The following is a 25088-nucleotide window of genomic DNA, read 5'->3' on the forward strand; positions in this document are numbered from 1 at the left end:
ATTTAAAATGAATTGAGTTTGTAGATAAAAATATTTTCATGAAGGAAACTTCAAGTCCAAATGTCTCTATTGGCAAATTTTACCAAGTACTTAAAGAAAAATTGAGACCAAATAACTTGACACCAGTAACAAAAGCAAGACATTGCAAGAAAAAAAAAGCACTGGCTAATATCCCTCATGAACGTAAATGCAATAATTCTCTTAAAAAATATCCAGCAACTTATAAAAAGGGTAATACATTCATCCCTAAGTGGGGTATATCTGAGGAATGCTAGGTCAGTTTAACGTCTGTGAATCAATGTAACATACCATATTGATAGACTGAAAAAACCACAAAATATGACCATTTCAATAGATAGAGTGTGTACATCATCAGGTGAATGGTGATGCAAAGTGTGAGGTGCCCACCACTGAAATACTACCGAGCAATAAAATAGAGGTGAATGATTTATACATGCAACATGGATGTATCTCAAAATAATTATGCCGAATTAAAATCAGACAAAATATATATATGCATTATAATTCCGTTCACATGACATTCTAGAAAGTGCAAAGAAATCCTTAGTGGCAGAAAGCAGATCAAATGTCTCCTGGGGATGGATGTGTGTGTCAGGGAGGTGTAAAGCAGGAAGGAGAGGAAACTAATTCAAAAGGACATGAGGAAACCTTGGGCATGACAATAGGTTCATTATCTTGATTGTGGTCGTGGTTCATGAATATATTCATATGTCAAAACTCACCAATTTTTACGCTTTAAATATTTTCAGTGTACTATATTTTGATTATATATCAATAATGCTATTTAAGAAAGGACCTGTTCTTTTGTGACCAGTCTCCGGTTAAAAAACCATCAGAAGAGCACAGAAGAAATAGCTATTAATTTAGGGTTGTGATAGTTGAATAGCTCCTGAAATATTTTTGAAATAATCATTCTTTTTCAACTAACAGTAACAATTGTAAGTCTTAGTACTGAAAGACTTATAAAAATAAAAATACATTCACTCCATAAATTACTACTATGTGCCAATTATATGTCTCTTGCTTCTGCGAATATAGCAGTGAAGAACAACAAGAAGTGTCCTATTTTCGTAAAGATCGTGTTCTAATAAATGAGACAGAGAACAGAAAGAAAATAGATGATGATGATGATAATGATGATGATGGATAGATAGATAAATACATAGCAATAGATATGTGTGTGTAGATGAGAGAGAGCAAGTGAGCACGGATAAGACAGAGGGACTAATGTTGTAGACAGAGTGCTCAGCGAAGGGCTCCCTGAGAATGTGAACTATTGCAAAGTCACAAAACAGTCGATCTGGAAATTTTCTCCTCTTATTCAGAATAGTCATACTATAGTATGGATTTTTATCTAAAATCTTGGGACAAGATGTGTTCTTCAATTCAGAATTTTTTTTTCTTTTTGGATTTTGGAAATATAGTCAGTGGTGTTACAAGCAGCATTGGAAGTAAACATACATAGCTATACAGTAAAACAAAATAATCGCTACACTCAGATAAATAAAATCTCTAGGTAGCTTTATATCAGCTCAGGTCAGATTTTGATGCCACTTTTTTTCAGGTTAGTCCAGGTTTTTCACAAAAAATTTATAGAAAAATTTGTATCTGTACCATCTTACTGCACTCACCTTGGAAACACTAGACTAAGTTTCTGTCTTTCTTAACTAGTTGCTGGTGAAAGTATAGTATAGGATAGATTGAGAAGGAAAGGATGCATGCAAAGGAGGGAGGAACATAAAATGCACAGGCAGTTAATTCCACCCAGCTTCTAAAATAAGTGTGATCGGTAAGCATTAAGGTTGTGAAGCAAGAAAACCTAGGTTATAAACTTGGCTTCAGCGTTAATCAGGTAGGAGATCTTGAAGAATTGACCTAAACTATCTAAAATTCAGTTTAACTTGAAATATAGGTCTAATAATACTGTAAAGAATGGCTATCAAAACTTGGGAATAAGGCTAAAAGGTGAGTGGTTTACAGGAACACGGGCCCACCTGAGGGCCACTTAATTATTTAGGAAAAGTGCTAGATTCTTTCCCTGGTTACTGTTTATTAAAGGTCCCAAATTAGTGAACTTACACACTAACTTGCAGACTTTTGTCTAGTAGAGATGAAAATATTTCTGTCCAGTAGAAAATAAAACCTCAAAGTTTATGGTTTATTATCTTATAGAATATTAACCATATTAATCAGTTTTGTATCAAGCCTATCAATCTTATTCTAACATTATTTTATTAAAATGCCTATAAATGCCCACATCCTTAAATGCATTATGAACCAGACTTACCACATTATTGATTGCAATATGAATGAGTTGACTAAAATATTTTATGCATATGAAATGTATATTTGTATAAGGGCCATATTTTTAACATTTTGCAAATTACACTTTAGCAATACTAACATTGTAAGGCTAGTTCAAGAATTAAGTGAGATGATCTAGGAAAATGGTAAGTACTCAGTAACTTGGTGTATGTCAGTTTGTTTTATTATTATTATTTTATTTTATTTAGAAATTCCCTTATGCATTTGGTATATAAGAATGTGGGGCTGACCCAGTGGCGCAGTGGTTAAGTTTGCACTATCCGCTTCTTGGCGGCCCAAGGTTCACCAGTTCGGATCCCGGATGCGGACCTGGCACTGCTTGGCACGCCATGCTGTGGTAGGCGTCCCACATACAAAGTAGAGGAAGATGGGCACGGATGTTAGCTCGGGGCCAGGCTTCCTCAGCAAAAAAGAGGAGGACTGGCAGTAGTTAGCTCAGGGCTAACTAATCTTACTCAAAAAAAAAAAAAAAAGAATGTAATTGTTCCCCAGATGCATCTGTGAAGTGTGGTATTAAAATTAAGATATAATTTTTTTTTTTTTTTAAGATTTTATTTCTTCCTTTCTCTCCCCAAAGCCCCCTGGCACATAGTTGTATATTCTCAGTTGTGGGTCCCCCCAGCTGTGGCATGTGGGACGCCGCCCCAGCGTGGTCTGATGAGCAGTGCCATGTCCGCGCCCAGGACTCGAACCAACGAAACACTGGGCCGCCTGCAGCGGAGCGCGCGAACCCAACCACTCGGCCACGGGGCCAGCCCCCTAAGATATAATTATTTTTAAAGCTTCTCGGATCTCAGCAGAAATGCTATAAGCGCTGTGTAGCCCTTGGGGGGAAAAACGGTGACCTTCCTTTCAGAGAAGAAAGGAACTCAAGAACTGTATTTAATTTTGTCCATTTAAAAATTTCGTAGAGTTTCAACCGTGAAGAATGCTGCCGTTTCATCACTTCCTAGGAAGCATTTTGCAATCCTTTTTATGTCCAGACAAATCCACTCTTAGGACAGGAAGCAAGAAAAAAATACTGATTTTTTACTTCGTAGACCTTTTTTATAATATTTTATGACTTTGTTTTTATTTAATCTATACGACAACCCTCTGTGGAAGTTAATATTATCTCCATTTTAGGGATGAAGATGCTGAGGCTCAAAGAGTTTTCACTGTTTTCTCAATATCATAAAATCCAGTTGTTACAGAACCTGTATTTGAATTATTTGCCAGCCTCCAAAGCTTTTTTTCTTTCATCAATATTTCACAACCTTTTAGAATGCACAAAAGTACCCAAAGGTTTTCTTTATTTCTCTGGTTGCAATTTCTGTGTTTGAAAATTAGGAGTTACACTTTACTTGAGCTAGTATAAAAATTCTCTTGCATCAAGACAGAAATCTTTTCTCCTTTGATATCAGTATCTCTTTTTTCCCCATCAGATCAGCATTTCACACCTCATGCACATAGGCTGTAACTGCAACATGCATGATCTATTTCATCTGCACAGGGAATATAGTCTTTCCTTTTCTTTTTACTGATTTTGACTACATTTAATTTAAAAAGCCAGATGAATGCTTGTAGATTACATGGATACAGTCATAGCTTTCCTGGTTATGCTATTAATTAGGCATCCAGGAAACAAAATTTAAAGATGCATTTCTAAATAATTTTGAAGTCTGTTTCTTTTTCAAGAGAAATGTTCAAAATAGGAAATACATCTACACGGTTTTCTTTTCCATCTGTCAGAGGCATATGTATTCCCATGGAAACTAATATTCGTTCCCAATTTGCTCCCCTAGGAATTGTGATTGTTATACACTTTGGCCTTAGAATGTTTTCATTAATTGACTGAATCAAACACCATAAATATTTGGGAATGCAAAATTACCAACAATTAAATTAAAAACAATTATTTCAAGCTCTTCATGAACTTGTATCTCTCAAGCCCTCAAGGCCAATGTACCATTTACACTGCTCTTGTTTCTGTCACTTTCATCGTCTTTGGGTGTCTTTGTTGGGGTCTATCAGAGATGCTGCAGGCTGAAAAGCGCATGGACTTAACAGCAAAGGTGGCCTTCCAAGCAGGAAGACAGACTCGGCTCTTATGTTTGTTTCTTATCAGCTGTTTGACTTTAGATTTGTCATTGTTTGTTTGTTAAGCTTTATTATTTTCCATTTCAGAATTTCTCTTACCGGAAAACAGACATACTAATCCAGTGGGTAGTTGTGACCATTAAGTAAATTCTGCCTATAAGGCGCTTAAGAACTCTCAAAACTGTGAACTGAAATTTATATGATTAATAGCCATGTTTTACACACATTTAGTAACTGTCTTTTTTTCCTGCTTCCTGTTTGGTAGTCATGGATAATACGAGTTGGGGCTGCTGACTGTCAGATTAAAACATATTTTCATTCGTATCAGGTTTGCATTCAGAGAACGCTTTTGTGAGTTGCATAATTCAAACTCCAAATAGTAAATCACTTGATTTATAGAATGGCTTTAGCTCGTAGGGCAGCATTTCTAGCTTTTCTCTTCTAGAAAACAACACGTGCAAGACACCTCCAGAGTATTCACTGTTCTTTGTTTTCTAAACCACTATGTGACCGAAAGCCTGAGCTAGTGGCTTTGTTATCAGGAGATAACCCTGCAGTCGTATTTGAATTACTGCCCACTAATTTCGTTAGTCATTGCCGCTGTGTAAATGAAGATAATACTTAGCTACTTTTAAAGATAGCCTTGTATTTAAGCATATCACAGCTCAGTAAACTGGCAATTCTCAAATGGGGGCCATAATCATAAAGCCATAGTTTGCACATGCAGTTTAAGAGAGCTTATTTTAAATTATCACTGCTTTGTTTTTGTTGCAGACCGCCAGATGATTCAGTGTTTTCTTTTCAGACCTATTATTTAACTTTTAATTTCAAATAATGCTAGCATGGGAAATAAATTTTCATGGGTTTATAATGAGCTGCGGAGCACAATACTTGACAGTGTGAGGTCTACAGTAGGACTATTTGGCTCAAATCTCATATTTTCTTTATATTAGCTCTATGACCTTGGACAAACTACTTAACCTCTAGAGAGTCTCAACCCATAAAATGGGAATAATAAAACGAGTTACTTCATAAGTTAGGTTTTGTGGGAATAAATGAGTTAATATATTGAAATTATATAGAATAGTGCCTGAGAGAATAAGAGCTTAATAAATGTTATCTTATTCACCAAAAGAAGTCACACATTAAAAAAATTGAGATATCCTCTAGGAACATAATAATATGGGCTACTAGACTACAGGAAATTTAGGTTCTAGTCTTAGCCTATGATTTTGTATAAGATATGTAGGTTTTTTCAAACCTCTCTTTCCTCACTGATTTAAAAAGCATATTAACACATACCCTGCTTATCTCATGAGTTGGTTAAGATGGAGAAAATATAATAAACACGAAGTCTGTTAACATTTTGAAAATGTTACTCTCTTCGGTAATATTAAAGTGAAATACTGAAAATAATCTTTGATGGTGTTTTTAAAAAATTTTTAAATTTTGACATATTTTCTAATATAAAAATTAAGTAAGATCAAACTAAGGGAAATTTAAACAATAACCCTATAAACTTCAGTTGTGTCTACACTAAATCCAGACATAGTACTATACACTTTACATGAATTTTTCTCATTTAATCTGTAACTTCAAGATATAATGTGATGCTATAACATCAACAATATAGAGTTTTTCTAATTTAATAAATTAGTTTTTCTAATTTAATTATCAATTAAGAGTCTGCTGGTATTTCCATTTACCAGTGAGGAAACTGAGGCCTGGTGACATTAGGTAATTTGTCCAAAGTCACAAAGCTTGTAAATGACAAAAGCTGGAATTCCAATTCAGTTGTATTTTATGCCAGAGCTCAAGCTCTCACCAAGATGACGTGCTATTTCTCTGCTCTAGCTTTTCCATCCCTGTCAGGTTCTTCCTTAAACAAGAGAAATATTAACAAAAACCACAACAAAAAGTCTATTGTTGCTTTTCACACCAGCTCCTGAAATGACAAGAGTTGCCGCAAAGAGTACTTGACCATGGATCGGGATGAAAATCTTTAGCCTCAAGAGGAAAAAACACACTAAAAGTGTATTGGAGCAAGGAAAACTAATCTGGTAAATATACGTTCTGGATTTCTTAGTTGAGGAGTTAAGTGACATGAGGCAGAAAGCAGATGTCAATGCCTGATTGAAAGTTATAAAAACACAACCATAAAAAGACGACTTGGGAAGTGAAAGATGCCTGACTTAAAATGAGAACAATAGAAAAACAAGTGAGCAGAGTCTGAGATGATTGCCCTGTATAAACAAGAGGGTGTTTATTATTCTACGTGAAGAATTGGAAGCTCTGTGGAGCATGAGTGTATGGGTTGGTTTCAAAGTTCAAGCAGACTGATTTTATGATTTACCTATTTTAAGCTTCATGAGAGGCAATGGAAAGCCTTTAGTCCTTTTTCCAATTGTAATCTACTGTTAACATTTTCTTATATTATTGTTATAATTCATTTTGTTGTTAAGTACAATTCATTATCAATTTTAACACTCCAAAAATGTGTTTCTAAGTACCTATTATCTTGTGGAGGCCACGTGCTTCGGAAGGTGTAGAGGAGAAGACAGTTGATCTTTTTAAGCACCTAAAGTGTGGAATAGGGTAGTGAATTGAACTTTCAAGGTCCTTCCCTGAAGGAGATTATATTTTAAGGGTAGGGATGCTTAAGTTGTGAATAAATAAATGAAATAGATTCAGGCATTGACAAGATGAGAGAGTAGGCAATGATTTGTCATTTCCATTAGAGCAGAGGAGCTAGGGAATAAGATGTGTGTATATTTGTGGAAAAATGTTTCATTCAGAAGGAATAATATATTCAAAGGCCAAGTTGGAAGTGAGATTGGCTACTGCTATAGACTGAATGTTGTGTCCCCCCAAAATTCATATGTCAAATCTTAACTCCCAATTTGAAGATATTAGGAAGTGGGGCTTTTAGGAGGTGATTAAGTCATGAGGGTGGAGCCCTCAGGAATGGGATTAGTGCCCTTTTAAAAGAGCCTCCAGAGAGCTCCCTTGCCCCTTTTGCCATGTGAGGACGCAGTGAAAAAAAGGCAGTCATCTGTGAACCAGGAAGAGGGCTCTCACCAAACACAGAATCTGCTGGTGCCTTGATCTTGGACTTCCTAGCCTCTGGAACTAAGAGAAATAAATTGTTGTTTAAACCAGCCAGTCAGTGTTATAGCAGTCTGAATGGATTAGGACACACACACACAAGGGGCATTCAGAAGACTGTTTGGGCTGGATTGTGATAAATGAATGTTGACAAAAATATCCATAACCAAACTATAAATGAAAATTTGGGTGAGTTTATTCTGAGTCAAAATCTGAGGACCATAGCCCAGGGCCTTTCTTCCCAAAGGAAGAAAGGACACCAAAGAAGTGGGGTGTACAGAGTGGTTATATACCCTCAAAGAGGATTTTCACAGAGGATTGAAATGTCCTTTTTACAATAGTCACAATACTGCTCTGTCGGGACAGACTGCTGTGTTGGCACAGCGATTGATGAGCACAGCAGGTAGGTCTCCTGTCTCAGTGGACACAGCAAGGTGGCAGGTCTGTTGTCTCAAGCTAGGTGGTCACAGGTGAGCACAGCAATCAGTTCCTAGCCTAGGGAAAGATGCTTATCCTTAAGGAAATGCCAGTGTGGGGGGAAGTTGCACCTTTATCTTAAGGCCATTGTTCTTGCCATAGGAAATGTTTAAAGCAGATATACAGTGCATGCTCAATGACCATGTCAGGCCCTTTTGGAAAAACAAAGTCAGGCTGAATTAGGTTTACACCAAATGACTTCCTCATATACTCTAATATATCTTATTGCTTGCCATTTCTATTTGTCATGAGGGAGGGTCTGACAACGTATGAGTTCAGAAAGGGAGGCAGGACAGACCATGTTGACATTGTCTCCTAGAATAAGAAATTTGGATATTGTTCTAGTGAATGGCCAAATATTGGTATGAGTCCTATGAGTTATGCATTAGCATATCCATGAGCATTTGGGTGAGCTGTTGGGCCTAGAAGTAGAAAACATGTCAATAAGGAGAAGAGTTAGAAGGTTGGTACAGAATTTTAGTCAAGAGCTGAAGATGACTTGGAGTAAGCTTGTGAAGGTGAGTTTAGAGATAGAGATGGTAAAACAGGAAGGATTTGGTGATGGAATGCTTGTAGAGCCTAAGGGAAAAATAAAATTTTGACCTATGCAACAGAATGAATGATGAACCCATTTATTAGACAGATAAAATTTGAAATGAACGTATTTTGAAGTGGGGATATGAACAATTGTGTTTTGGAAAGTTGAAGTTTGGTGTACGTATTGGATGTCTCAGAAATGTTGAGTAGGTAGTTGGAGATACAACCCTAGAACTCAGAGCCAGACTAGGAAACATTTTGAGAATATAAAGTGATAAGTGTCAAGAGATGTGTGGCCAAATTATTTAACATGTCTGGCTAGTTCAGGAATGGTTTGACAAAGAAAGTTACTTTGAAAACAAGTTTTTCAATGGAAAAAAATATTTAGTATTTGTTGGGCATTTATTTTCTGCCAAGTCCTTTACGTGTACTATTTCTGGCTCAGCAGTCTGAGCATTATGAGGAAATTGAGACACACTGATATCACTTATCAAAACCATACAATCGTAAGAACCAAGGTTGGAACCTACTTTTGTTTTGAGTTGATACCAGTGTTCCTTCCCTTTCTACCACACAAATCCTGGGTTTTGCCCAACAGAGGAAGGAGAAATGTCAGGCAGAGAGAGAGCAATAGGACAAATGTACAGCAGGAGATGGAGCACAGTTTGAGTGAAGAACTGAGCTCTCTGTGAGTTGAATTTTGGTATGTGAAGGGCTGGGGCATCTTAGGAGGTGGGGCATGGGGAGGGGCCGGGTGATGAAAGCCCTTGCATGATTTGCCTAGGACTTTGGCCTTGATCCTACACAAAATGAAGGGATCATTGCAGACTCTAAGATGGGGTGGAACTCTCCAGCTGGAGTTCAGGAAGACTGAGTACGGTGGCAGCACACACGTATAGCAAGCTACATTTCTTTCTGGTTATCACTTAATTAAAATAACTGCATTTTATAACAAAAGAGATGAATTAGAAGAGTCAAAAATTCACAATTAATTGCTGATACCAAATAATCTTAAAAATTCCTGAGCAGTTCATTCTGAAAATTTCTTAGAAGGTGGTTTCTTCAGGTTTTAGGTATAATCACTCTTGACAAAACCAGTAAAATTCCAGACTGTTGGAAGTTTTATTAGATACTGTAAGAACTGTGATCTTTGATCATTATGTCATTACAACATATAATCATATAGCATTTATGACATTCTGCAGTTAAAATCAGACAAATTTCCCAAAATCTGATATTTGTGGAAGAGTGAAAATCCACTCTTTTGTCAGTCTTCTCTACATATCACACTAATATAGATAACTTCATATAAGTTATGTGTGCTGAAAGTGTACAGATATTGTGATATTTTACAATACAGATATTTTACAAAGACTCTCAGAGAAGGGAGCTCAAACCATGTATATATCAACGTGTGTACCAACAATTTGTTGAACACTTTATTGATTTCCAAGTCCTACGTATGAGAATATAAATGAATAAACCATTTCTTATGCCTGAGTGTGCCATCACACTTGCATACTTACTTTCAGACTCTGAAAGAAACATCTTTACTCTTTAACAAAACTGCGTTTAAGAGGTAGATAGGGAATTTTAATGCTATGATAAGGAGGAGGTTCTTCAATATTCTTCTATATTGGATTGTTTTTTTCTTTTTCATGCCGAGGAAGATTAGTCCTGAGCTAACATCTGTTGTCAATCTTCCTCTTTTTTTGCTGAGGAAGATTAGTCCTGAGCTAACATCTGTTGTCAATCTTCCTCTTTTTTTGCTTGAGGAAGATTAACCCTGCGCTAACATCTGTGCCAATCTTCCCCTATTTTGTATGTGGGATGCTGCCACAGCATGGCCACCAATGAGTGGTGTAGCCCTGTGCCCAGGATCTGAGCCCATGAAGCCAGGCTGATGGAGTCGCCAAAGTTAATTACTATTAGGCCACAGAACAGCTGCCTGGACTTGTTTTGAAGGGTCTTAAAATAAAATAATTTTGCTGCATGATAAAATAGAAAATACCAAGAGTAAAAATAAAGATATTGTATTCTTACATATTGATTACTTGACAAATTACGTATTGCCTGAAGAATTAATTTGCATCTCTGTGGTCTCAGTGAATAATCATAATTCTCACATCCCCGCTTGTGCTTATAAATACACATAAACACACACACACACCTCAAAGAAGAGAGATCATCTAACATGTCAAGCTACATCAGTCATAATACTTTTTATTATTATAATTATTTTCTCATGGATGATAGCAGTTGAGGATCTGTGAAAACAGTTGCATAGCTGTTATCCTTAACTAGATCTTTTACTTTATCAGTGTTGCTGTTTGTCCACTAGGTGTCAGCCTTACTCCAGCACTTTGGGATAGTCACACAAAGCAAAATGCTATCCCCATCTGTTCCACTTAATGTTTTCCAATAGATATTTACCTGCTTAATTGATAACAATGATAATAAAAAGGTATGGTTCTCTAATGACAATAGAAAAACCATAAACTGGAGCGAGAAGGGCATTCAAAATAAAACTTTGCAAAGTGATTTACAAATGCATTATCTCCAAACAATATTCCAATATTCAGTCCTTTCTCTTTTGTTACAGTTAATGTATTATATAGAATTTCACATATTTTCTGCATTTGATGAGCCAGGGCCTGAAAAATAGCACCATTTTAATAACAAACCATGACACTCCATGTTTCCATGAGGAGGTAAGAGCCCATCTAGATGTCCGCCATCCTCATGATCAACAAAACGCTAAGGAAAGGCAAGCAGCACAGCTGAAGATATCGTCCCCTTGCCGCCCTGCCCATCATTGATCTGAAAGTGTTCAGAGTGGCTATAAGCTCCTTTCAGACAAAAGTCATTGGACGCTGTGGAGACACATCACGAAGACTTACAGGCTTTATGGGTTTATTTACCATTTGTCTTTACTTTTCTGACTTTGTGAAAAGACTGACATGTTTGAAGCGACATTTCAATAACGGTGATTTTTCTGCCAGGTTGGAGGAGAGAGTGACAGGTGGCCAAAAGAAGTCTGGAGTATTCCAGGAAAGGCTGCAGATCTTCAGGTTTGTTTTGCAATTGAAAGAGAAGTACTATTCAAGGGATAAAAGGAAGAGACAGGCAGGAGCAGTAGGGCAGAGCAGAATGACGAGACTTGGAGTGGGCCTGAGACCAATTTTGGCCTAAAGAATAATTTTTCCACTTAGGTTTTTCTCTTCTTCTAAATTCAGTTCAAGTGGTATAGATGTGGAAAAACTTGTGTAGCTGGAGAGTCAAAAACATTATAGAGAAAGAGCGTTTCTTTAATAATACTAAAATTGCTTAAAAGGTCAACTTTTATGTATCACCTTTTATTGTTTCCTTCATTTCTATCTTGATCAGTTTTACTTTTCTCTAATTTATCTTTCTTTCCCTTTGTTTTTTGTTTTTTCCTCCTTTTCTGCTCTAGTCTCTCCCTCCTTTGTTTGTTTTACTTCCCGATTCCTCCACACAGAGAAATTACTTTATTTATTTTGATAAATATATTTACTGTTCTATCATGTTTGTGTTTGTAATTATGTTTTTTTAGGAAAGTTGGCTCTGAGCTAACATACATGCCCATCTTCCTCTATTTTGTGTGTGGGACGCCTGCCACAGCATGGCTTGATAAGCAGTGCATAGGTCCGTGCCCAGGATCCAAACCAGTGAACCCCAGACCACTGAAGAGGAGTGTGTGAACTTAACCAGTACGCCACTGGGCCAGTCCCCTGTAATTATTGGTTTTAAAATAAAGAACCATTTGAAGAAGAATATGCAGGTATATAAGGTCCAAGGTTGACCATTCACGAGCTCATTTATTTGTTTTCCTATGAATAAATGACTTCCGGAGACAAAATAATGCCCTTTGGGAAGATACCATAGTTTTCAGCCTTTTCAGGCAAATTGTGTTCCAAGCAGTGCTTTAGTCCAAAATACACAAAAATATCAATGCTATAGATAAAACTTAAATTTTGGCTTCAAGTACAAAGCATTAAAGTGTTACGCTGACAAAATAAAACAATTCTTATCCAGCAACACCTACGTTTTCACTCTGATGTTATTCTTTTCATTCTTTTCTGCTTGGTCAGGATTCCTGCAGCCGGGATGTTTGTGCAACGATGTGAAATCCAAATTCATGTTTTACAGTACAGATTGGAATGCCATGAAAGCATAGGACATGTTGACAAATGCACCTTAATTTCTTTATTGATATTATTATAGTTATGTCCATGGCTAGTGACGTCATATTCTGCAGCAAAGTGGTATATATTTTTTCTCAGGTGTTAATCATTTGTAATCTATTGGTTTCATATCACTTTACAAAACTTCTTATCAGATTCTTAAAAGAACATTTCATTTCTCTAGACTTAGGTATTTTTGAAGTGTCCAAATTTCCCCTGTGGTTACACAATTTGGATCTGTTACAGATGTCATATTTAGATTTTATTTTTTCGCCAGGAAAGGTTCACCCAGAGCTAGCATCCGTTGCCAGTCTTCTTTTTTTTCCTTTTTTCTTCCCCCAAACCTCAGTGTGTGGTTGTATATTCTAGTTGTAAGTCCTTCTAGTTCTTCTGTGTGAGCCACTGCCACAGCGTGGCGGGTGCTGTGGTTCCGTGACTGGGAGATGAACCCCAGCTGCCGAAGCGGTGAAAGCACCAAACTTTAACCACAGGCCATCAGGGCTGGCTCTTATTTAGATTCTTTAAAGCAGGTTAAACAGCATCTCTCATGAAGCACTCTTAACAAGACAGAATGACAAGGCATAGCACCTCGGCTTACTAATTCACTCTGAGTTCTGATACATTACTTTCTTTCTCTAGGCATATATGTACAGGAGATAAAAATTCTTGTTATGGATTTGATCGTATTAAAAGGAGATGCAGTGGAGTAGTCATTTACAGGACAATAACAAGACATAATAAACTTCAATAAGAAAAACATCTTACCATAGAGTTCCAGAAAACCACACAAATGTCTGCATGTTCAGAAGTCAGAATATAGGTGAATCATTTTGAGGAAAAAGATGCATGCAGACAAGAAATCAAAAAAAAAAAGCACTAACAGTGTTAGACTCACCAATATTGAGTATACTCATGGAAACAAGCATAATATTAATAACAGTATGACATAAAAAAGCTAACGGTCCCGATTCTGTGAAATTTTACTTCATTACTTTTGTGAATTATAGATCATCAGTGCCAACTATAGATCCTTGAAGAAAGTGCCTTATACATGCTTATAGACACACCATAGGCATTCAAACTCCTGTATTCACAAACTCATAAACTTCTATCTCTATCAGAGTGCAACCTTTTAATACAGCAACTCTGCAGCCTAAACAAACATTCCTGCAGACAGTGAGTATAAACTTACCTTCATCTTTTTTTTTTTTTTTTTTGGTGAGGAAGATTGGCCCTGAGTGAACATCTGTTGCCAATCTTCCTCTTTTCACTTGAAGAAGATCATCACTGAGCTAACATCTGTGCCTATCTCCCTCTGTTTTGTATGTGGGATGTTGCCACAGCATGGCTTGATGAGCAGTGTATAGGTCTATGCATGGGATCTGAACCTGTGACTCCTGGGCTGCTGAAGCAGTGTGAGCAAACTTAACTACTCCACCACTGGGCAGGTCCCACCTTCATCCTTCTTAATGGATTCTGCTTCTCTTCTCCTGCAAACAAAATTCTTCATCTTAACTGAGAAATGAATGGCAATTTTACTAATAGCTGATTCGCTATCCACAAACGTCAAGTTAGAATGATATTCATTCATTCATTCATTCTCTCATTTGTCTATTCATATAGGAGGTATTAAGAACACTAACAATGTCAAGAAGAATTTCAGGCATTCAGCCGGGATACAGCCAGAAAAAGAGAGATTTGGTTCTTGTTCTTTACATTTTAATGGGAGGAGGCAGACAATATGTAACTTAATAAATTAGTAAGCATGGCAAACATCAAATAAGATAGAAACTTTGATAAATTTTCTGTAGGGATGAAATCACGGGTAACTCTATTGTACTATAAACTCCACACAAGCAGGAACTTTGCTGCACTCTTCCCTAGAGCCTAAGAGGTTTTAATTTTGGAAGGGGGTGAATGTATAGAGAACAAAGAGATAATTAAAAAGTAAATGCAAATAGCTGGGGTACGTTTGAGTGATTGCATGGAATAAACATTAAATGTAGGATTTATTATTTTTCTATATAAATTCTCAAAATAATTAAATCAAATGTCATATTTGACTAGATTAAAAATTCAGTATAGCAACTTTCAGAAGGATATTAAAAACAAACAAATGTATTTTTTCCTCTACCTGTTTAATTACACTCTCTCTCCCTATCTTTTACCAAACATGACTATGCAATCTTTTGGTCTTAGAAAGGGCGTAATTTCCTCAGGGATGTCTTCCCTAATCCCTCGGTGAGATTTACATTCCTAAAGTAGGTCAAGTCCACTTTGCCATAGTGTCCCCATCATCATACTGTTAAGTTGTTCCTTGATTATTTTTCTTCCCCACGGTCTATAAGCTCTCTAAGATCAGAGGCTTTATCTTCTTGTTTACAACAGTATGTCCAGTGTTTAGAAGAATTACCATCATACGATAGGTGTTTAATGAGTATTTCTTGAATGAGTGATTGAATGATACTTGCAAATAGACAATACTGAATAAATCCAATTCTTCAACTGTTGCACACTGACTTCTTTGCAGCCTAAGTTAGCTGAAGAAAAAGGTAGAAACCTGAGGACTTTTCTCAATTTAAATTCGTTAATACTGACACACTACATTCCTCTAGTCCTTTCACTCTTCCACTGTTTTAGAAGAACGTTTTTTTTTATCGTCCCGCTTCTTCAAATCTCCAACACTTCCTCTCCATTCTCCACTCTCCACTATTTGTCGTGCTTCTTATTTCAGAAAGAATTGACTCAATTGGAAGATAATTTCTATAAACTCTCCCAAGCCTGCATCTTTGCCCACATTCTCTGCCATTTTTCCTGTTATTACTGTCAGTGCGCCCACTAAGATGACTCCCCTGCTTGAGCACCTTTTTCCTATTCCCCTTTTCTGCTCAAGGATAGAGTTCCAGTAGTTCTCAGCTCCTTCTCCCAAATCAGTGGCTTTTGTTCTTTCTCCAAATTTGATCTTTCCAATTTATGCTACTAAAATTCTCTTCAGAAGAACAAAATCTTGCCTGGAGGTTTCATCCTCCAGATATCACTTAGTTTCTTTTTACAGCACGGATTCTCCAGATAAACTTCATGCAAGAGGAGTGTGGATGGAATTTAGGAGGCCAATCTACCTGGAAAAAAAAAGAAAAAACTTGATCTTATTTCAACTGACTGAAGCATGATATTCTTTAATCACGCATGTTGACAATCCACCACAAACAGCATTATGTCTAACTAAATACTTTTTATCATGTTATATTACTGTAATATCACAAAATATCTTTTATACTTGCCATATTTTTGAAATTAGAGTATTAGACTTTTCCTATATATTACTGTTTAAAGGTTAAGAACTTGTGCTTTAGAGTAAGACTCTTGTTGACGCTCACTGTTTTAATTTGCTTTTTCCTCATCCCTTCAAAACATTTCCAGACAGGCTTTTGTCCATGCTGCATTACAAAATGGCTTTCTCATAATCACTGATAACATGCATTTGCTAAATCCAATAGTCAAGTCTGAGTCTTCTTTTCTCTGGAGAAAGCATTTGTCACACTTCACTAGCTTATCTTTGAACGGCTGCCTTCTCTTCCAAGGTCACACTCTCCTTTGCCTCCTGTATCACTGGTCACTTATTTTTGAGTTTCCTTTCCAGGTTTATCTTCATAAACAGAATTCCTTAATGTTGCAGTACTCCAGTTCTTAATTTTTAGACCTTTTTTTAAAATTGATCCTCTCTTGTGTGATCTCAAGCAGTTTCATAACTTTAAGTGGACTAAAGAATGATGACTTCCAAATGTGTACCTCTTCTGGACCTCTCACCTGAACAAGAGATTGCAATTTCACACTGCCTCCTCAACATCTATCTTGATTATCTAATAGACATCTCAAAACCAACCTGTCCAAAATTGAATTCGATCTCTCTCCCCAGCCCCACGCCCAAACTCCAACCTCCTTTCACAGTCGTCTGCATCTCAGTTACTACAACTCTTTTTAGGTGCTTGGCCAAAAATCTCAGTCATTCTTGACTCTTCTTTTTCATATTTCACAACTAATTTATCAGCAAATTTTGACAGTTCTACATTGAAAATATATTCTGTATCTGACCACTTCTAATTTTTAGAACAGCTCTCATACTGGTCCAAGCCGTATCTTTTTGTAGCCTAAACTGTTGTAACAGCTCACTAACAATCTCCATTTTCACCTGTGCTTTGCTCCAACGGATTCTAAAGGCAGAAGTCTAAGTACCCTTGTCAAACAGAAAGTCAAATGATGCCACTTCTCTGCTCTGAACTCTCCAATAGTTTTCATCTCACTTGGGATAAAAGCAGAAGGCCAGGGTATATTTTGGTTACTCATTTACATCTTTGACATCATCTATTACATTCCTCCTGGCTCACTCTGCAAAAGCCACACTAACCTTGTTGTCCTCTGCACACACAGTGATATCCCTGTCTCAGGACATTGCACTTTCTTGCTCTTCTTTCTGGAATATTATGATACAGTATCTGACTTGTTCACTCACCTTTATTAAACATCCACTTATCAGTAAAGCTTTCCCTTGCTACTTTATTTATATTTTCACAAGTGCCACCCTCCTCATTTCCGTTTTCCTTTATCTATTTATTTATCTCTGTGAGAATTATTACCATCTAATGCACACTTTACTTATTGTGTTTGTAGTCAGCCCCTTCCCTTGCATCTAGAATATAAGCTCTGTGATTGAAATGACTTTGTCTATATCCCCCAGAATATTATCCGATAGTAATAGTTACTCAATAGTCTTTTAATGAGTGAAAGAATAAATAAATGAATGAATGAAATTGTACTATATATCTCTTCGTTTCTCTGTTTTAATCATCTTTCAGATGGTACATATGATAAGTGAATGAAGTGATGCTATGCATTGTTTATCTCAAAATTATAGCTTTGCTTCTTAAAAGACTACTTGTACATTTGGAACGTCTCAGTCCTTATTCACTACAGGCATGGCTATGTCATCCCACTCTTTACCTACGGTGTCAAAACAATTAAAACCATAACGTTTAATCAAAAAGTGTGAAAATGAAACAAAATATTTTCTAAATATCCATCATACCCTAGTTTCACATAGTAAATCTTATTTTGAAGCCATCTTCTCATTACTCTTATGAGTTATATTTCATTTATATTGTTTGGTTATTTGAAGGAACAACTTAAAATATTCATTTCTCGTTAATTTTCATTTTATTAAAGACAGATATTATTAATCCTACTTGGCTAAGTTTCTTAGAGGTTATAGACATTCTGTTGACTTGTAAACAAGGACTCCTGTACAAACTAACTGCAAAATGTTTTTAAAAATGCAGATAGTGGGGCCGGCTCAGTGGCATAGTGGTTAAGTTCATGTGCTCTGCTTCGGCCACCCAGGGTTCACTGGTCCCCATCCCAGGTGCAGACCTATGCACTGCCTATCAAGCCATGCTGTGGCAGGCATCCCACATATAAAATAGAGGAAGCTGGGCACGGATGTTAGCTTAGGGCCAATTTTCCTCAGCAAAAAGAGGAGGATTGGTGGCAGATGTTAGCTCAGGGCTAATCTTCCTCAAAAAAAAATGCAAATAGTGTGATTGAATTAGTCTAGGCAACATGATACTCTATGGTCTATTAACAAATATCCATAAATTAGCAACTTTGTTCAAACTGGCATTTATCTAAGTAGGTTTGAAAAACACAGTTTCACTCTAGATGATTTTTAAGCTATTTTCAGGGACTATACAAATATTTTTCTTTATCATTTTTTGACTAATTGTTTTTCTTCTTAAATAACCTCTTTTTGAAAACAAATAATGTTTCCTGTATCTCATTACAACTCTGATGAAAAGAATATATTTACCACAGGCTGATTTTGCCTTTTTATATCTTTTTATAATACAATTCTTTAAAAAATGTAAAATGACATCTAGTAAATTGTTTTCTTTATTTAGTTGAACAGATTGAAAATGTCAACACTTATTTCCAACATTCAACATGAAATTTAATAATTCTATTGGGATTTCTCTCATTTGCAAATTTGAGCAAAATTAGATATCTTAATTATATTAGCTACTTAAATATTTTAAAAAATATTAAAAGCTTTACTTTTGTAAGTTTATTACATAACATTGTCCTATCTAATTATACTGATTGTGAAACATCTCAAAGATATAATTTACAAATAGACCCAAAACAGGTTTACACACGGGCAGATTAGGTCTGTACAGAGAAATACGGATTGTGGCATGAAACCTAAATTTAAAAATTTCTCCAGTTCCATTAAATCAGATCTTTAATCACTTTGGTTCTCACATTAAGCTTTCTTTTACATGTAAATGCTCCTGAAATACTAATACAGTTGGTCACAGACACTTTATTGTAAATCACGTGTTAATGATTTCCTCTATATCAAGAGAAGAGTCAAGAAGTGAGACTAACTATGTTAGTGGAAGAAGGAGGTGATAAAGGGGCTATAAAAGCCACAGCCTGCAGAATCTTGATCAGATTTCTGCTTCTGTCTAGGAAATTCTTGAAAGTAAGTCTCATTCCTGGATATGAGTGGCAACTGAGAAAAATATCTCAGAAATTTGCACATGCTAAAGGTTCTCACCATCCTTGATTGCATTTATATATATATTTCACATTGTAAAATCTGTATAAATTCTTAAATCACTTTATGTTGATAATGAAATTTTCTGATTAAATATGTCTATGACTTCCACCATCAGAGAAGTTTGACAAGAATGAATTTTCTATTAAAAATGAACAAAAATATATTTTGAATATACATGACTCTGTACTCTTATTTTAAGATTATATATTTCCTACTTAAAATAAGCTTTTTTATTATCTATTAAATTTTTACATAAAATCGATGTCAAGATCACTCCCTCCAGGTTTCTTTTCGCCTCCTGTTTCATTGAAATATAATTGAATTAAACATTGTGTAAGTTTAAGGTGTACAACACGATGATTGATACACACATATTGCAAAATGATTACCACAAACAGGTTAGTTAACACCTCCATCACCTTACATAATTACCATTTTTGTGGGTAGTGAGAACATTTAAGATCTACTCTCTTAGCAACTTTCAAGTATATAATATAGCATTGTTAATTCTAGTCATTGTGCTGTACGTTAGATCCCCAGAACTTATCCCTTTCATAACTGGAAGTTTGTGCTCTTGATCAGCAGCTCCTCAGTTCCCCCACCCCTCAGCCCCTCGTAACCACCATTCTGCTCTCTGCTTCTATGAGTTGGGCCTTTTTCGATTCCACATATAAATGAGATCATACAGTATTTGTCTTCCTGTGTCTGACTTATCTCACTTAGCATAATGTCTTCAAGGTAGTAAATAAAAGCAATGACTAGTTTTTGAAAAGTTACTGTGGGCCAGATACTATATGAATACCTTCCATTTATTATTTCACTGAATCTTTGCAACAAACATATGCGCTAGATATGATTGATACCATCACTGGAAATGAAAGATCTGGCTCACAAAAAAAGGTAAATATTTTTAAAACCAGACAACTGGTAAGCAACAAGGCCGGGATCTAAACCCAGACATTTTGTGTCCAGACCGCATGCTCTTTCCTATGCCATACCACTCCCAGATTCACTTTTTAAAGTTAGGCATTTAAGAAAATAACAGCTACCACATTCTAATAAGAATGCCAGAACATTATTAGTATCATTATCCCATTTTGCACAGATACTTAAACTGTTTTAGAAACTTTCCATGTGCCTAAACTTTCCATGTGCTAGAAACTGTTCTAATCTTTTTAAGGATGCTATTATTATCCTCGTTATAAAGGTGATGTGCAGACAAATTGAAAAGCATTGAAAGGAAGCAGTTTCATCGGGGGGACAATTATAGAATTCAAATGTATGCTATTGAAGTCCGAGCCAGAACAATGCTGTCCTAGAACTTCTTCTGGTGAGAAAATACGTCTTCTGGAGTCCCTTTATTTTCCTTCCTTTGAGATTAAGATGAGAAAAAGACGCCTATGTGTTTATGTTTTTAATAAAAAAGTGATATTGGATATTATTGAAATACTATTTTATAACAGACTATATATGTAACTACACAATATTTCAGGGGATTTATTGAAGTGCTACCATACATTTTTTCCTGGGTATGAGAAAATCCAATTAAAAGCAGTTGTAATGACTAAAATTAAGAATGATGAATGCTTACTATATACAATGCATTATGGTAACTATTTACATATATTTTCCTACTCAATTTTCATAAAAATCCCATAAAACATATTTTTATCATATTACATAATAGAAAATTTTGCCTCCATGACATTCACTAACTAGCCCAAGATGGCATAGCTTGTAACTGACAGAGCCTAAATTTGAACACAGGTGTTTTTTGTTTTAATTTCAATATCGATACTGTTTACAACTCAATGATATAGAAATAGTGCTTATGTTAAATCAAAATCAAATTATATATTAACTGTCTAATTATACTTTCATATATAATTGCTACTATCGTATATATATCGTTGAAGACATTAAAATATAAAGTCATGTTTAGCATTTATAACAAGCATATGTTTGTAGGCATTGCCATAAACATAAATTTCATGGATTATTGATGACACCTTCATTGAAAATGAACAAAAATATCCATCATGATCAGAAAATAGGAAATAATAATGTAGTGTATATTGAACTTCTTTCCTCTTATTTTGAAAGAGGGGAATTTATTTAAATTTTTGGAGTTAAGAATCAATTTCAAATCAAAGATTTGAGAATTTCATATATATTTCCAATGCAACTGTCTATAACAGTTTTTTCTAAAGTTTCTCGTTCATGTGGTTGCCATTATACCATATCTTACAGTTTCAATGTGGATCTGTAAACTAAGTCCTACCCTTGCAGTATTGACACATACATTTGTTGTGCTTGTTTAATGCTGATCTAATTTACAAGTCTCCTCTTGTAGTTGCAGTTTTATAGAGAGTTCATTTAAAGTTTACTTTTGTATAAATACCTTTAATGCACTTTTTATATTTCAAACATTTTCTTTCCAAGGAGGTTTTTCTTAGAAACACGTTTTGCTCCATGGATGAAAACAATTTCAGGACATTCATACATTTTCTAAGTGTAAAGTGTCTTTCATTTATTAACTGAACTTTATTTCTCTTAATGACATAGTTTATCTCAAATTCAACACAGAAGTCTCTTATACTGGATTCAGATTTTTGTAAAACATCTCAAATATGGGCTTTTAAAAATAAATTCAGAAGCCAATTGGTCTCAGAGTCCAATCTCATGCCAGGTAATTAAATGGCAAGAAATAGAGGGCATGGATCACTAGCTTTTCTACTTAAGGAGTGACAGTGAGCTGGATAGTTAAAGAACCAGGCAAGTGTCCATCCTTACCGTCAATGCTGCTGCTACACATGAATAACTGTACTTTTTTTAACAAAGTCACTTAAGCTCTCTGCCCCTGGGTCATCCAGCTGTAAAAGAGAAATACAGTTATCTTCCACTTTCCAAAACAGCTATGGAGAGTGTAGTTAATTAGTATGTGCAAATAGATTTTAGAAACTTCAAATTAAATGCAGGTATGAAAAATATGCTTTTGCAACATTTCTGTAGGTATCTCAAACACAACAGAAGCAAAATATTTTTTTTCCAGGCAAATTAAATCACTTCATATTTTAAGAAGTACATGAAGTGTTGGCAATATTTACTATCTAATAACATAAATGACTGATACTAGTGAGTAAGAGATTTAGTTTAGGCCATTTTTTCCTCTTTCCTCCTTCCCTCCCTCCTTTCCTGCTTTCTTTCTTTCTTTCTTTCTTTGCACTATATTTTCCTGAAGTGTTCAACTTTATGAGTTCATCAGTATTTTTCCTCCATTTTTTTTCAGCCAGCCGTTTGTGTCCTGGACATTTATTATCCTAATAGCTCGACAACCTGTGGTCCAGTAACAGTACAACAGCTCCCATAACAACAACCCATGTTCCGGAAAACTCGAGTTTCTCTTCTTTGGAGAAACTATCTTTCCCCTTTCTTTTACTATGCTTTTCAGATGGGAGCTGACACCTTCCTACATGACTTCATTTCCTCTTCATCTTGTGATGAGGTATAATTTATAGGAACCTGAGCCAAGCAAGGCCAATCTTGACGGTTTATTCCTTTTGCCGCCAAGATTTGTCCAAAGGCTGCAAACAAGCTGGGTGAATGAAAATCCTATCTTGGGATTATTTTGAAGTGGAACTTGGAGAAATAACCACTTCCATTTCAATAATTAAATAGTGGGATTGTAACAGTTTCCACTAGCCATACGTTTCCTCTCACCACTGCTGCATCTTCATTGCTTTTTTCCCTAACGATACAGATAACACTACATTAGAAGAGAATAGAGTCAATACATAGAACACGGCAAGATCAAAAGACAGAATCCTGATGGTATTCAAGTCTCTGAATTTAGGCACCACTGCGTTTCCTACAATTTAGCCACATGAGCCAATAAGTCTTAACCACACAGACCAGTATGTATTTATAGGTATATTTTGGTTTAATCTATCTAGTATCTATCTAGTATCATAAGCTTCTGTGGCTTATGATAAAAACAAGTACTGACAAATACACATCTTCTGAGCTACAAACTAGTAAAATAGACTGAATATAAAGACATTTATGAGGAAAAATAGAGCCATCGTTTCTATTTTCCAAGCTACTTTTTCTTAATACTTGAATATCTATATCTGAACATATGGCCCGATATCTACTAAGCTCAACACAAGTCAACCCAGAAATAATGTCTAGAATGTCTGTAGTTCTCATAATGGGTAAAGCATCTGAGGAAGAATAAAGAACAATCATGGAAACATCAAGCAAATTTGCCATTTCAGTAAATTCAGTCATTGAATCCACCCACATGGATAAGGTAGGATTAGAACACAGTGATAAAATACCCAGCACTAGGTTTCATGCAATTCCCCCCTTTCATTCTGAGTGTTCTATAATCTATTTCTGACCCTCCTATTACAGGATTAGATCTAAACCCTGCATTGGATCACCTCCTTCCCTTTCACATTATGTGGGTTTGCTCTACTTCTCATGCGTTTCAAAGTAAAGATGATAAACAATCCTGAGGAGACTAATTCATTTTAATAAAAAAGATACTTATTAAAATGAACTCACTTTCTATGCATCAGTAAATACATGTTTCAGTTTATGGCAGCTTTAACAGACCCTTGGTACAAGTGTGGCACAACCCTCTTCTTGTCATTAAATGACGTTTTAAGTATTTGTCACCAGGAACGTATCCAAGAAAAAGAGTTCAGTGGCTGGTATGACGATAAAGTAACCAAGGTTCCGGAGCTCTTGTTCCAGTGATTGCAGCAATCATTGTTGAATATTTCTGACACTTTGGCATGATAAAATTTCTCGTCTAATCACTAGTAAGTAAGGGTAAGGATGAAAATAAAGTAAATGTGGTTACTCCCAATGTTAGCTACACTCTGACATCTGCGAAAATCTGAACTTGGTTGCTGACATTTGTTATCTTAGCTGATGTCTTCACCATTCACATCATCCCCTCATCAGCCAGTCCATCAGCAATCCCCTTCACTCTATTAGCTCCCTGGTGGAGATTGAAGATTACCAAAGAAAAGAAAGGTTTAAGGAAATCAGTATATTTTTGCCCTTAGTCTTTCACCAGGCTATTCCTCCCATAGCACCCTTGGAGAGAAAACCAGTCCAAGATGCTTTTATACCTAATAGTTACAGAAATAGAGTCTTCACATCAACCTGGCCATTGCCTAAATCTTAAGTATTATTTACAAAAGCATTTACACAGGTCTTGCTGAATATCACATGCTGTAATATAAAATCATCTTTACATTCTTGGGCAAGTTATTGTTAGTTGGAGGCATAAAAGTACTATACACTCAAAATTTACAGAAGAAGGTTCCAGCCCAGAATACATTTGTCTGGGCCATATCAGTAGGCTTCCAACTGGGATTCCTATTGGGCTTTGGATTAAAAGATTGTTTCATCAAAGAAAATTAGTTTCCTTAGTAATAATCAACATGAATTATCTTCCTTTTCCCTGATTAGGTAAATGGCACCAGTAGTCATTCACCCAGATAAAAGATATATTTTGAAAAAAGATAAAGTTATAAGCCATATAAATTGGAATCAAGTAGAATTCTTTCATTTTCTCCACTACTCAAGTCATCCCCTCATTAGCCTGTCCATCAGCAACTCCATCAGCTCTGTTTCCAAAATAGCTTCCAAGTCTGTCCTCAACTCCATCACTACCATCACCACCAGAGTTCAAAGCAATATCTCTTTCT

At 35.8% G+C, this 25088-nt stretch overlaps 1 long non-coding RNA gene across 2 annotated transcripts in view; it reads left to right on the forward strand.

Moving 5' to 3' along the window:
- The window catches only part of LOC139044861 (uncharacterized), a 91307-nt gene extending 70501 nt beyond the window's left edge, over window positions 1–20806 (forward strand). Inside the window, exons 4-6 of one of the 2 annotated variants that reach the window (XR_011502216.1) lie at window positions 6368–6485; window positions 11547–11615; window positions 12119–13611. This is a non-coding gene — a long non-coding RNA (uncharacterized lncRNA). Of the gene's footprint in view, window positions 1–6367; window positions 6486–11546; window positions 11616–12118; window positions 13612–20569 lie in introns of those variants that run through there. The other variant, XR_011502217.1, reaches the window with a different exon arrangement.
- Window positions 20807–25088: the final 4282 nt, after the last annotated feature.

This window comes from Equus asinus, chromosome 3, assembly GCF_041296235.1.
Source record: "Equus asinus isolate D_3611 breed Donkey chromosome 3, EquAss-T2T_v2, whole genome shotgun sequence".
Taxonomy (NCBI): domain Eukaryota; kingdom Metazoa; phylum Chordata; class Mammalia; order Perissodactyla; family Equidae; genus Equus; species Equus asinus.